The 11,563-nt window shown below is 48.1% G+C and overlaps 1 protein-coding gene across 1 annotated transcript in view; it reads left to right on the top strand.

The window, feature by feature from the left end:
• LOC104276366 (low-density lipoprotein receptor-related protein 5) overlaps positions 1–11,563 on the top strand; it is a gene marked incomplete at both ends in the record, with an annotated part of 22,268 nt that overhangs the window by 3,357 nt on the left and 7,348 nt on the right. The window lies entirely within an intron of this gene.

The raw sequence follows: 11,563 nt of genomic DNA, 5'->3' as shown, positions 1-11,563 counted from the left end.
CTGTGTGCATCCTGAGAGCAGCTCATCAATGCGGAATTAATTAATTCTGAAGATTAACTTTAGATCTAAGTTTCAGTAGAGGAAATATGATGTTAAATTGGATGTTTTATAATGTGGTAGATGAGAGAGAGAGATGAATGGTGCTTTCCAGGAAGTACCAGTACTGGGTTGACCTCTTGCACCTGGATGCAGTGCCTTGCCTTTTGGCTTTTTTTTAAGGTAGCTTAACTATTAGTTGTGGTGATATATTTCATGCCATAATATGTGCTTTTTCACACAGAATCACAGAATGTTGGGTTGGAAGGGACCTCTAGAGCTCACCCAGTGCCACCCCCTGCCAGAGCAGGGTCACCCAGGGCAGTCCCACAGGCACGCCTCCAGGCGGGTTGGAAAGTCTCCAGAGCAGGAGACTCCGCACCCTCTCTGGGCAGCCTGGGCCAGGGCTCCGGCACCCTCACTGGGAACAGGTTTCTCCTCCTGTTTTTGTGGAGCCTCCTGTGCTCCAGCTTTTCCCCGCTGCCCCTCGTCCTGTCCCTGGCCATCCCTGAGCAGAGCCTGGCTCCATCCTCCTGACACTCCCCCTTTCCATATTTCTAACCAGGAGTGAGGTCACCCCTCAGGCTCCTCTTCTCCAGCTGCAGAGCCCCAGCTCCTTCAGCCTTTCCTCCCCAGGGAGATGTTCCATCCCTCCATCATCCCTGGGGCTGTGCTGGGCTCTCTCCAGCAGTTCCCTGTCCCTCTGGAGCTGAGGGGCCAGAACTGGACACAAGATTCCAGACTCTCCTGCTTTGTAAAACTGAACTGGGGATTTCTGGTAGCGTATTGCTTCTCTCTGACAGGAAATGCGAAATTATGATTTTTTACGAAAACTGGATTAGAACAGCGGGGAGAGAAAGCATTGTTGGCACAGGCTAAAGGGAGAGCTTTTTCACAGTCATTGGAGTTGGTGGTGAAGCTGCAGTGCTTCTGCTGACCAAATCCTCGTTTGTGTTTGGAAGGGAGGGATGCAGGCGTGGTTTATTTTGCGTGATTTTGAAAGGCAGATCTCTGCAGCAACGCTCTCTGCACAGCACAAGTGTGGCATTTCTTAAACATACACCAAATCCAGCAAGTGTAACAGCAGAGGACACCGTTTCGGTGTGTGTTCGGTATCCTGCCTTGGTTTTGCCTTTCCGTAGGTGCTTTTTGCAGCTTTATGCGAAACACCTCTATCAGTTTTAGCTCGTGGCAGGTATTTCTGATCATTAGCCTGTTTGATTTGGATATGGATTCAGTGCAACAAAGTGACATAAATAAATGGTCTGTGAAAATGCATTATGAAAACGCATTATGAAGATACATGTACCCTTTGATAATTATCCATTTCATTCCCACTGTGGTCTATCAAAATCCACTTCCATAGAGCTGCTCTTTCTGGGTAAAAGTGGCAAAATCCAGTATTGCACAAGGGTGTTGTTGAATTAAGGGCAGGTTTGCCTAGATAGCTTTCTAACATAGTGAATAAAGCAAAAAAACGTCAAGCATCATCTATATTTGTGGAATAAGCCATTCAAATTTAATTTGCTTTTATGAGCGCTTAATTTCACGTGGCGCTTCTGGGATATTTCATAGGTGGGTCTGTGAAGGAGTGATCGCGACACTGGGTGTAGGCACTGCAGGCTCTGGGTTTGAGCTCCAGGTGTTCTTTGTTCATGGGTATTTTCTGGGGAGAGAAAGTGGATGAGAGTAGGAAAAAACCACCCAAACCATTTAGTGCCCTTTCATTTATCTTTTCGCTACTAGGTTTTTTGTGACCAGGTGGCTGTTGTAGTGACTACAACTCACAGAAGAGTAAGAATTTGTGCTTCGATTAGGTTCAGTTAGAGCACTTGAGTAAGTTTGTGAGTGTTTTCCAGATCTTGAAATCCGATGAAGTTTAGACTAGTTGCACTCTAAAAGTTGCTAGAGATTTGCTTTCAGCCCAGAAGAGTTTTTATAGGTGTGATTTTGGCCTTTTAGCAGTTTCTTCTGGAGAAAACGAGGAAGAAAATGTCATTAGGTAGAGGCTGGTCAGCTTCAGTTTCAACAGGAAAAATGGACAAATAAGCAGTTTGTCAGTGCTTAGCTGATACCCGACCATGGATTTGCCAAGAATGCTCCATGTCACACAAATCTCCTTTCCTTCTCTTGACAAGATGACGTGTCCTTGCGCAGGTTGGTGGTGCCTTCTTCTTGCTTTGAGCTTTGGTGTGGCTGTTCTGCGGAGGTGGACGGGGAACTCCGTTTCACATTGTGCTGTTTGCAGTGCCGTGTTAACGCCCAGTATGGTCTTTGCCTAAGAGATAGGTTTATTACGTTTTGGATGCAGTTCTTCAAGACATAGACTAGTTCAAGAGAATAATATATTGAAGATAGAGTGATCGTCTCTTGGAAACGTTATGGGTGTGATGACCAAGCCTTAAGGCACGGTAGATGCACTCGTTGACTTCTGGAGAGTCCTTCTGAAGCCACTTTTCTGTGATTTCTGACTGACTTTTCAAAGTAGGACTTTTTTGGTTGTTATGGCACACTTGCTAAGTAGCAAGTTGGATGGTTTTGGTGCAAGGACATTTTGTCGTTTCCACACTCAGCCTACCTTCGCTCTTTAAAGGCAGTGCTTCTCTGTTAGAACATGGCAAGTTCCACCTCAACATGAGGAGAAACTTGTTGGCTGTGCGGGTGCCGGAGCCCTGGCCCAGGCTGCCCAGAGAGGGTGCGGAGTCTGGACTTCACGTTCTGTGATTCTGTAATTCTGTGATTCTACGATCTAATGGTTACAGCTTGAGAGACTTGCCCTTGTCGTCTGCCCCAGCAATCAGTCAGAGCATTTCTAAAATTGCTTTCTTTTAAGGTAAGCTGTGAGAGACTGTTGCAGATCATCTGTGGGTCTCTCCTCTTCCCAGAGCTTGTGAAAGTCATTAATTGTGCAGGATTTTCTGATGCTTTGAGGCAGTAGCATAATTAACAGGCAGCTGCTTAACATATAACATGACTTCTTTCCCATACACCTTAAAGCTTTCTTGCTGGATCCAGTACATATGGTGCTGGACCTGGCATTGCTGGGTTAACGGTTGGACTCAGTGATCTTAAGGGTCTTTTCCAACCAAAACGATTCTGTGATTCTAGGAATTGAAGGAGACGGAGTATAGGATAAACCAGTTAGCCTGCTTCCCTGAAATTGAGGGTAAACTAAGCAGACAGAGGAGAGTACGAAACATTTTTCTGCAAATTCACGGACATTTTGTTCTGGACATCCAGATCCCAGACCTGGTTATGTGAAGCTGAATTATTTCATGGAAGACATCAGGCTAAAATTCTTGGCACTAGCATTTACAGACATTCTTGCTAGGTGGCCTGCTGGTGGGGGATTCAGTAGTGTTGGTGTTTTATTAAGTTTGAATTTGCAGCTTTTGCTATTTTTGTGTTTTCAGGACAGCAGCTCCTAACAAAAGTTAGCATACGTAGAGATTTTATTCAAATCCAGCTAAAGAGAGAGCTCAAATTCTGAGCAACATGGCAAAAAGAGGTTTTCACAAGAATGCGTGAGTGCTTAGAAAAAGCCCAATGAGTAAATTCCGGTCCTGTAGGGACGGTCTGACCGGCCTAGAATGTGTGTTGACAAAGGGCATTTAATCTAGGACCTCTAAATCTGAATCTCAAGGCTCACTACGTCCAGCCTGTGACATAGGGCTCTGATTCCGAGACATGTATCACAGAATCACAGAATGTTGGGGCTGGAAGGAACCTCCAGAGCCCCCCCAGTGCCACCCCCTGCCAGAGCAGGGTCACCCAGGGCAGCCCCACAGGAACGCGTCCAGGCGGGTTGGAAAGTCTCCAGAGCAGGAGACTCCGCACCCTCTCTGGGCAGCCTGGGCCAGGGCTCCGGCACCCGCACAGCCAACAAGTTTCTCCTCACGTTGAGGTGGAACTTCTCATGTTCCAACTTACACCCATTATTCCTTGTTCTGTTGCTGGGCACCACTGAGCAGAGATTGTCCCCTTCCCCTTGACCCCCACCCCTCAGATATTTCTCTACGTCAATAAATCCCCTCTCAGCCGTCTCCTTTCCAGGATGAACAGCCCCAGGTCTCTTTATCTCTCTTCCCAGCAGAGATGTTCAGTCCCTTGATCCCCCTTGTAGCTCTCCCTTGGACTCTCTCCAGTCGGTCCCTCTGGAACTGGGGAGCCCGAAACTGGACACAGGGTTCCAGGGGTGGTCTCCCCAGGGCAGAGCAGAGGGGCAGGAGACCTTCCCATGACCCTCATACCTGATTTGCACTACTGACTGCTTGATAAAGTAGTTAGTTTGCATGATTAAAGCCTACAAGGTGCTAGAGACTTCCACTTTGGTTAATACAACTCTTGAATTTGCTCCTAGGTGTGTGGTGGTTGCTGCACTATCTTCTGGAGCAAGCTCGGTGTTTGGCTTTAGGCTCCATTTCCTGCGGTTTGGGTTCCTCAGCAGACAGTAATGCATGAGAAGTTTCTGCCCTCTTCATTTGCTGAAGCACAAAGAGATGTCCGTGAAATGGTTAAAGAAAACTGAAGATTGAATGCCTCCGAAATGAGCTGTGCTGTCTTCTGGGCTTTTTTTGTGCGTGTTTACCAGCAGTCTCCCCTTGGTGCGGAGCTGCCGGGTCTTGCTGAGTTGGCCGTACCTGAGCTGGCTGCTGGGCTTGGTGCAAATGATGTGTGTGGAGAAGGAGAGCGAGGACCTTTGAACTGCTTTGACTGAAGGAAAGCTGCAAGCCTTTTCCTACATTTCCTCCCTCTTTTTAGTTCCTAAAACCTCTTTCCTGACGTGGAGGGGATCTGTTGGGCAGTGGCAGTGCCAGCACGGAAGCCGACCTCATTTCTGGAGCAGCGTTCCTCTTTTTGGAAGAGCAGAAGCTTTGGGGGAAGTAAATAAAATGCAAATTAGAATAAAAGTGATAAAAAAGTTATTGAGTACAAAGGAGAAAGCTATTAATCGGCAGTTTTGGCCTTCTGAAGAATAGCCGTTAGGTTCGACGTTAAAACAAGTCTAATGAGGTTCTGCACGGCGTTAGGGAAGCCGTGGCCGAGCCTGACCGTGGCTGCTGGCAAATCTGCTGACATCTGCTCGCAGTGGCAGTCGTGGACCTCACGTGTATTTGACATAGAAGGAAGGAAAGAATTGGATGACCCGATGTGGCAAGTGGGCTAGTAAGGAGAGATTTGGGGGATGAGATGAGGAGGGAGAGAGGGGATGGCTGTCAAGGTCAGAAAGCTCTTGGTTCAGAGCCTGCGATGCAGATCCTCAGGCGTGCCCAGCTGGTAACCCAGCGCTTCCTCAGTGTCACAGCAAAACCGGGACCCAGGCCTGCGGCTGTTCTTTCGTACCTCCTGACCGTGGTTGGAGCAGTGCTGAATGAATCCTGGTTCTCCAGGACCTCGGTCCCGCACGGCAGTTCGTTGTGCGCTTACGGTCAGACGCCTTGGCTCTCCGTGTTGAAGTCTTTGGGATCTGTCTGCTGGCTCCTGCTCCGGAGGAGCTGCAAAAGACCAAGGCTTTGAATATTTGAAGTGACTGAGAATGGTGAAATGTTTTTAACGGCCTGTCATCTGATCTTTTGTCCTTTGAAATAGTGGAGAGGAAAGGGAGTGCTGATTTCAAACTTGGGACTGCTGCAAGTACTGGGGAAGAAAAACATCCAATATGCTATGGGTAACGTTTACGCTTTTTAGCAACTCTACTTTCACTCATGACTACTCAGCTAAAATGCAGAAGGTGACCTGGTTTTGAGTGAAACATGATTATCACTGCCTCGCGAGCTGAAGATTAGTTTACATCCTGTGTGTGTCTCTATTTAGTAATTAATTTCATGTACAAAATTATTCTGAAGCCTTTAGTTACTTGTTTGAAACGCTGTGGTCAGGATGAATATATGAGTAGCACAGTTGTTTTCTTACAATGTAAGAGAAGTGCTCAGCCGTAAAATTGGTTACGAGTCATATCCAGTGTCTGGGTATGGCTGTAATTTCTGGGACCTGGAAAGCTTTTGACATGTCGTGTGGCCAAATCGCTGCAAATAGTCTCCTGCATAAGAAACTTGAAGTTCTTGTGGGAAGTGTTATTTACTCTAATTTTCAGATGAATGACCTTGATGGTGACAGCCTTCTCAGAAATGTCTCTTTTGCTTCGTTTTCCCTCTTGCTGCTCGTAGATACGACTAGAGGGCGTGAATTGCTCGAAGACCATTCGCCTCAGTTGAGAACGGGCTGCCTCTTCAGAGAGGGCAGGAAAAAGTGATTTCCTTGCCTCGCTCCGCAGCTGGAATTGCGAGAGGAAGAGCTAGAAACGTGTAGACTTCCTTAATAGCCCCCCTGAACTCACTCCCCCATTAGCACTCCCTTTTTTTGCTCTAAGTTCTGTGGTCGCTCATATCCCAAGTCCTGGAGACCGAGGCTTCTTTGCGCTCTGCCCATTGAATCTTCTAGAGCAGTTTGGGAATCAGGTATCATCTCTTTGTAAGTCAGTACAACGTGTAGACGTAATGTCTTGGACTGTCCTCATGTGCTTTAATCCCATGTTCCTTACAGCAGGAGGAAGAAATCGAGGCTTAACTTGAGGTGGAGGTGGTGAAGTCAGAGGTTAAGTGGTGGCTGGTCTAGGTGTGAGCAGCAGAGGGTGGGAGGTGTCTCGTGAGCTGATGGGCAGAGAGGTCGGCACTTCATTCTGTCCCTTCTGATAGAAGGATCCTCTGACTTTTGGTGCTGCAATGTGTCCTAAAGTCAGTTGAATGTCACAAGATTTTCGCTTTCCTACAATAAATCTGGTTTCTCAAAAGAAGAACCCCTGAGCTCAGTGAGCTGAATCTGAACCAGCGGTATGCCCTTGCTGCAAAGACAGCCAAGAGCAAGCTGGGCTTTCTTAGAGGGAGTGTTTGAGGTGAGAGCCTGGACTTCCTTAGAAAGAGGTTGAGGGTGATGGTGAGGCCAGCCCTGGAGTGCTGCGGCCAGTTGTGGGTTCCTCGGAACAAGGGAGGTGTGGATGTGTTGGTGTGAGCTTCACAAGGGGCTGCAGAGATGATGAAGGGCTTGGAGCATCCACCGTAGAGGGTGGGACTGATGGGATTGGGCTTGTTTCCCCCAGAAACGGGGGAGAAAGCTTGAGGGATCTTACCAACGTGTATGAATACGTGATGCGAAGGAGTAAAGCTGGTGGTATCCAGTGACAGAACTAGAGGCAATGGGCACAAACTGAGGTAGAGGAAGTTCCACTGGAATAAAAAAAATACTTTTCTACTGAGGGGCTGATGAGTCACTGGAACAGGTTGTCCAGAGAGGTTGTGGAGTCTCCAGCCTTAGAGATGCAGAACCTGACTGAGCGAGGTCCTGGGCGAGCTGCTTGGAGTTGTGGGGTTGCAGGAGACAATGTCCAGGGGTGCCTTCCCACCTCAGAATTGGGTGCTGCAGTGCAGAAGCAGACTTGCTGGTGCAGGGCTGGTGACCTCAGGAGATCCTTGCCCTGCCTTGTTTTCTGCCACTTCCCTGCCCGCCCTAGAGGAGTAGCAGAACGCTAAGTTGCCTGTGAACGAAATAATTTCTTTATAGATAGTATTTCTTCATCTCTCCTCAGAAATGCCTGGGAGGAAAAGTTATATTGTGGTAACTCTTGGACCTTAGCTGGTGACCGTGAGGAACAGGGAACTGAGAACGAGTTAGAGGGCTCCTTTTATCTTCTCCTAGCTGTTTTCTCTGGTGTTTGTATTCTGAGTTTTCGCATCCATGGTTTTTTAGAGGGGAAAGTGCGTAACATAAAAAGCGCGCGCAACTCCTTTTTGCTTTTCCCCAGGTAATCCTACCGGTGCGGTTTCTTTTCCTCAAGGTATCAGAAGTATTTGCAGGAATATCATGTTCCAAGCTGAAAATTCACTTCCCAACCCCTCTGAGCAGTGCCACAGGTACCTCCTCCTTGCCATCCTCCTTCTCCAGCTTAATGCGTTTGGAAATCTTCTTGAGAACGAGGATTCTTCGACTTCACAGGGTCCCATAACCTGACTTTTTACCAGGCTGTGGAAGCGGATCTTTGAGGAGTCACTGGGGAGTCTTACTCCGTTCCGTAGGGGTGAGCGGGGCACGACGTGCTCTTTCCTTGCAAGCACTTCTTGCGGTAATATCTGAGCATCCATCCGTTGACAATTATGTTTTCTCTCTTTGTTCCCAGTTGCCAAATAATTCAATATATAAAAATACATAAGCTCTGTATTTTTTTTCAAATTCCTTAGAATTCTTTTCGAATAAACTTGTCAGAATAAAAGGCGTTGTAGGAAAACGGTAGTGCCATAAGGGTGGTTCTCGTGGGTGCAGTTTGCTTTGCTTTACAGACGTGTCTTTGATTACAGCGTGAGCAGTCATGATGGTTCCCTGCTGTGGCAGATTTTTGGGTTTGATGTAAGCGGTTTTTTATCAAGAACATCCAGGTCTCAAAGTTCAGTGCTTAACAAAAGAAAAAAGAAAAAAAAAATGAAGTCCTTTGAGTAAGTAATTTGCTGCGTGAGATAGCCCGACTTTTCCCATCTGTAAACAATTGGTGCTGTTTAATTTTGCAGTTTTTAAAGATGGCATGGGGGAAGAAAGTTTCCAGCGAGCGGGAATCTAAACTTCACAGCAATTTCCTGTAAACTCCTGTTCCGTGCCCTGGGCTTGTCGGAGTTCGAGAGCATTGTTGAAATTGGAGAAGTTTGGGCTGATTTCCATCAGCTGGACGAGTGGCCCCTTTTGTGTAAGCAGGTTGTGTAAGGTCTGGCAGCCGGGCTGCTTTTCGGGAGGTGGAAGAAGGGTTTGGGCAGCGTTGGCTGCTTTGTGCTACGTCCGTGATACCTCCCAGCTCGGACGGCTGCTTGTTGAGGGCACGGCCGCGATTCCTAATCTTTGCGAAAACGAGGACGGGAGGCGAAGCGCCAGGAAGCCAGAAATGACCTGCAGCTTGCAAACCAAGGGGAAATATGGACTTCATCCTGTTTTTTTGCTCCCGCACCTGGAATTTTAAAATGAGTTAGGCAAGGGAAAAGAAAAAAAGACCGCTGCGGTGCAGTTTACCGACTTTAAATGTGTTTATTTTCGCAAGGTGGTTTTCAGTTCTGTTCTTCTGGTAGGGCTGAAGCGCTGTTGAAGGCCTGATCCAGCGTGGTAATTAAGTCTGTGCCAAGACCCAGCGGCTTGCTGACTGGTGCTGAGCTGGCCTCCTTTGATTGCCTTCGGAGCTTTGCAGCTCCTGCTCCTGCTAATAGAGCAGTAACGCAGGTTTAGAGGCTCTGTTGAGTTGGGTGATGCTTCTGGGTGATCCCCTGTCCGTTGCTGCATGTTCAGAATCACAGAATGTTGGGACTGGAAGGGACCTCAAGAGCTCACCCGGTGCCACCCCCTGCCAGAGCAGGGTCACCCAGGGCAGCCCCACAGGAACGCGTCCAGGCAGGTTGGAAAGTCTCCAGAGCAGGAGACTCCGCACCCTCTCTGGGCAGCCTGGGCCAGGGCTCCGGCACCCGCACAGCCAACAAGTTTCTCCTCACGTTGAGGTGGAACTTCCCATGTTCTAACTTACACCCATTATTGCTTGTTCTGTTGCTGGGCACCACTGAGCAGAGATGTTCAAGTCCCTTCATCATCCTCGTAGCTCTCCGTTGGACTCGTCCAACGGAGAGCTACGAGGATGATGAAGGGAGTAGGTCCCAAGGAGACTCCACACCCTCTCTGGGCAGCCTGGGCCAGGGCTCCGGCACCCGCACAGCCAACAAGTTTCTCCTCCTGTTTTTGTGGAACCTCCTGTGCTCCAGCTTGCACCCGTTGGCATCTTCTCCTTGGTGTAGCTCTGTTCCTCTTGGTTTCTTTGAGGTAGCACGGGACAGAATTGGGGCAAAATTATTATTAGATGTTAATCTCTTCTCCCTCCTCCCCTTTCTTTTTTGCCTTGAAAGTCTGGTTAAAAGTTAAGGGAGTAGGCACTTGAGCATCCTTGAAGAACTGAATGAACTAACCCAAGAGTTTGTCCCAGGGCTCCTTTTAGCTCCAGTGCTGTTTGGTGGGGTTTGTAAGGAGTGTTGGTTTGTGATTGCTGCTTAGCACTTAGCAGTGATTGTGATTTTTTGCTCACCAGGGTTTTTTTTTTGCTTGGCTTTTTTTAGCTCATTAGGAATTGATGTTTTCATTTTCTTTCATAACCTCAGTGCCGTTACATGTTTATTGACCCATTGCAATCCAGGGGGGATCCGGAACTGCCAGGATGGCAGATCTCAGGTGGGAACCTGCTGGAAGTGAGGAGGAGGTTAAATGGAGGCAGGAGTTGCTTCTGCCATTCACTTGCTCGATGCACCCTCCTGTGAGGGACCAGGGAGATGCTTCATAACACGTGGGGGGACAAAAACCATCCCTTCAGTAGGTGCTTGATGACTGCAGAGACTCCATAGGTTCTGAAAAGTTCGCCAGGAAGATCAGCTGTACGATACTGGCGGGACTGCAGAGGCACCCCACGATCGGGGTGAGGTGTGACAGGGCAATAAAAATCCGTTCGTATGTTGCGTTAGGAAAGTCGAGCTGGGAGAGAAGGGCTTTGCGAGAACACCGCCTGCACTCAGTTTGTCCTGCGGGCTGCATCTCCATCCTGCTGGCCTTGCTTTGTGGCACCGTGGCTCTGCTGAGACCGCGTGGTTTTAGACCTTTGGATGCCGCAGTCACCGATGAGGATTGACTTGTTGCTGAGCAGAGCCGCAGGGAAGCCGTTATCCTGTGGCAAATTAATGTGTGAAGTTGGAAGTACTTTTGCCCGGCAGTCTCTGGGAGGCCAGGGAGGAACACGCGTCACCTAGGGAATGAGCCAGCGGGTTTTGGGGAGAAGATGCTCTTGAGCTGAAGCACCTTAAATATCCTAGAAGAGCCTCTGGCTTACAGGCTCTTTTTTTTTTTTTTTTTCTTCATCTGAATGCGCTGAGCTTCAGGGCAGGCTGCAATTTTAATGTGAGGCTTGAGGAGAGGAATTTTACTCAAGGGTAATTTGGGGTGTATTTTTTCATCCTTTTTTGGTTTTACCTGCTTTTAAGGTTTAATTGGCCTTAGCCAGTTTTGTATCCTTTGGTTTTGCTTTTAAATAACCGTCATGGGATTTTTCACTTTGGTCTAAGCTGCCTCTTAGTTTGCATTTATACACTGCAATATGTGTGTCTGGGACCTGACTAGCCATAGGATATAGCCCGAAATCACAGGTTTTTCTTAATTCAACAGTCCGTCTTTTGTCCATCCTCATTCCTGTAGAGGTGGCTCGAGGTGTCCTTAGAACACTTCCCACTAGTGAAGATGGGCTGGGTCAGAGAATGGATCTGACCTGACCAAAACCGAAGATTTGGGCCAGGTTGCTTCCACAGTCGGATCCACCTGCCTGGCTGGTGTCTTTTCTGTCATCTTTTCACTTGCTTCCATTGTCAGTAGCTGCTTCCCCACGCTGCTTCGGCTGCCGCAAATTACAGTGTGACTTGTTAAGGAAAACCAAAACGAGTGGCAGTTGACATTCGTAGGTTGTCCTGGGAGCTGA

The sequence above is a fragment of the Apaloderma vittatum genome, unplaced genomic scaffold (assembly GCF_000703405.1).
Source record: "Apaloderma vittatum isolate BGI_N311 unplaced genomic scaffold, ASM70340v1 scaffold17677, whole genome shotgun sequence".
Taxonomy (NCBI): domain Eukaryota; kingdom Metazoa; phylum Chordata; class Aves; order Trogoniformes; family Trogonidae; genus Apaloderma; species Apaloderma vittatum.
Note: the sequence above shows the minus strand (reverse complement) of the source record. Positions and strands in the feature narration are given on the sequence as shown.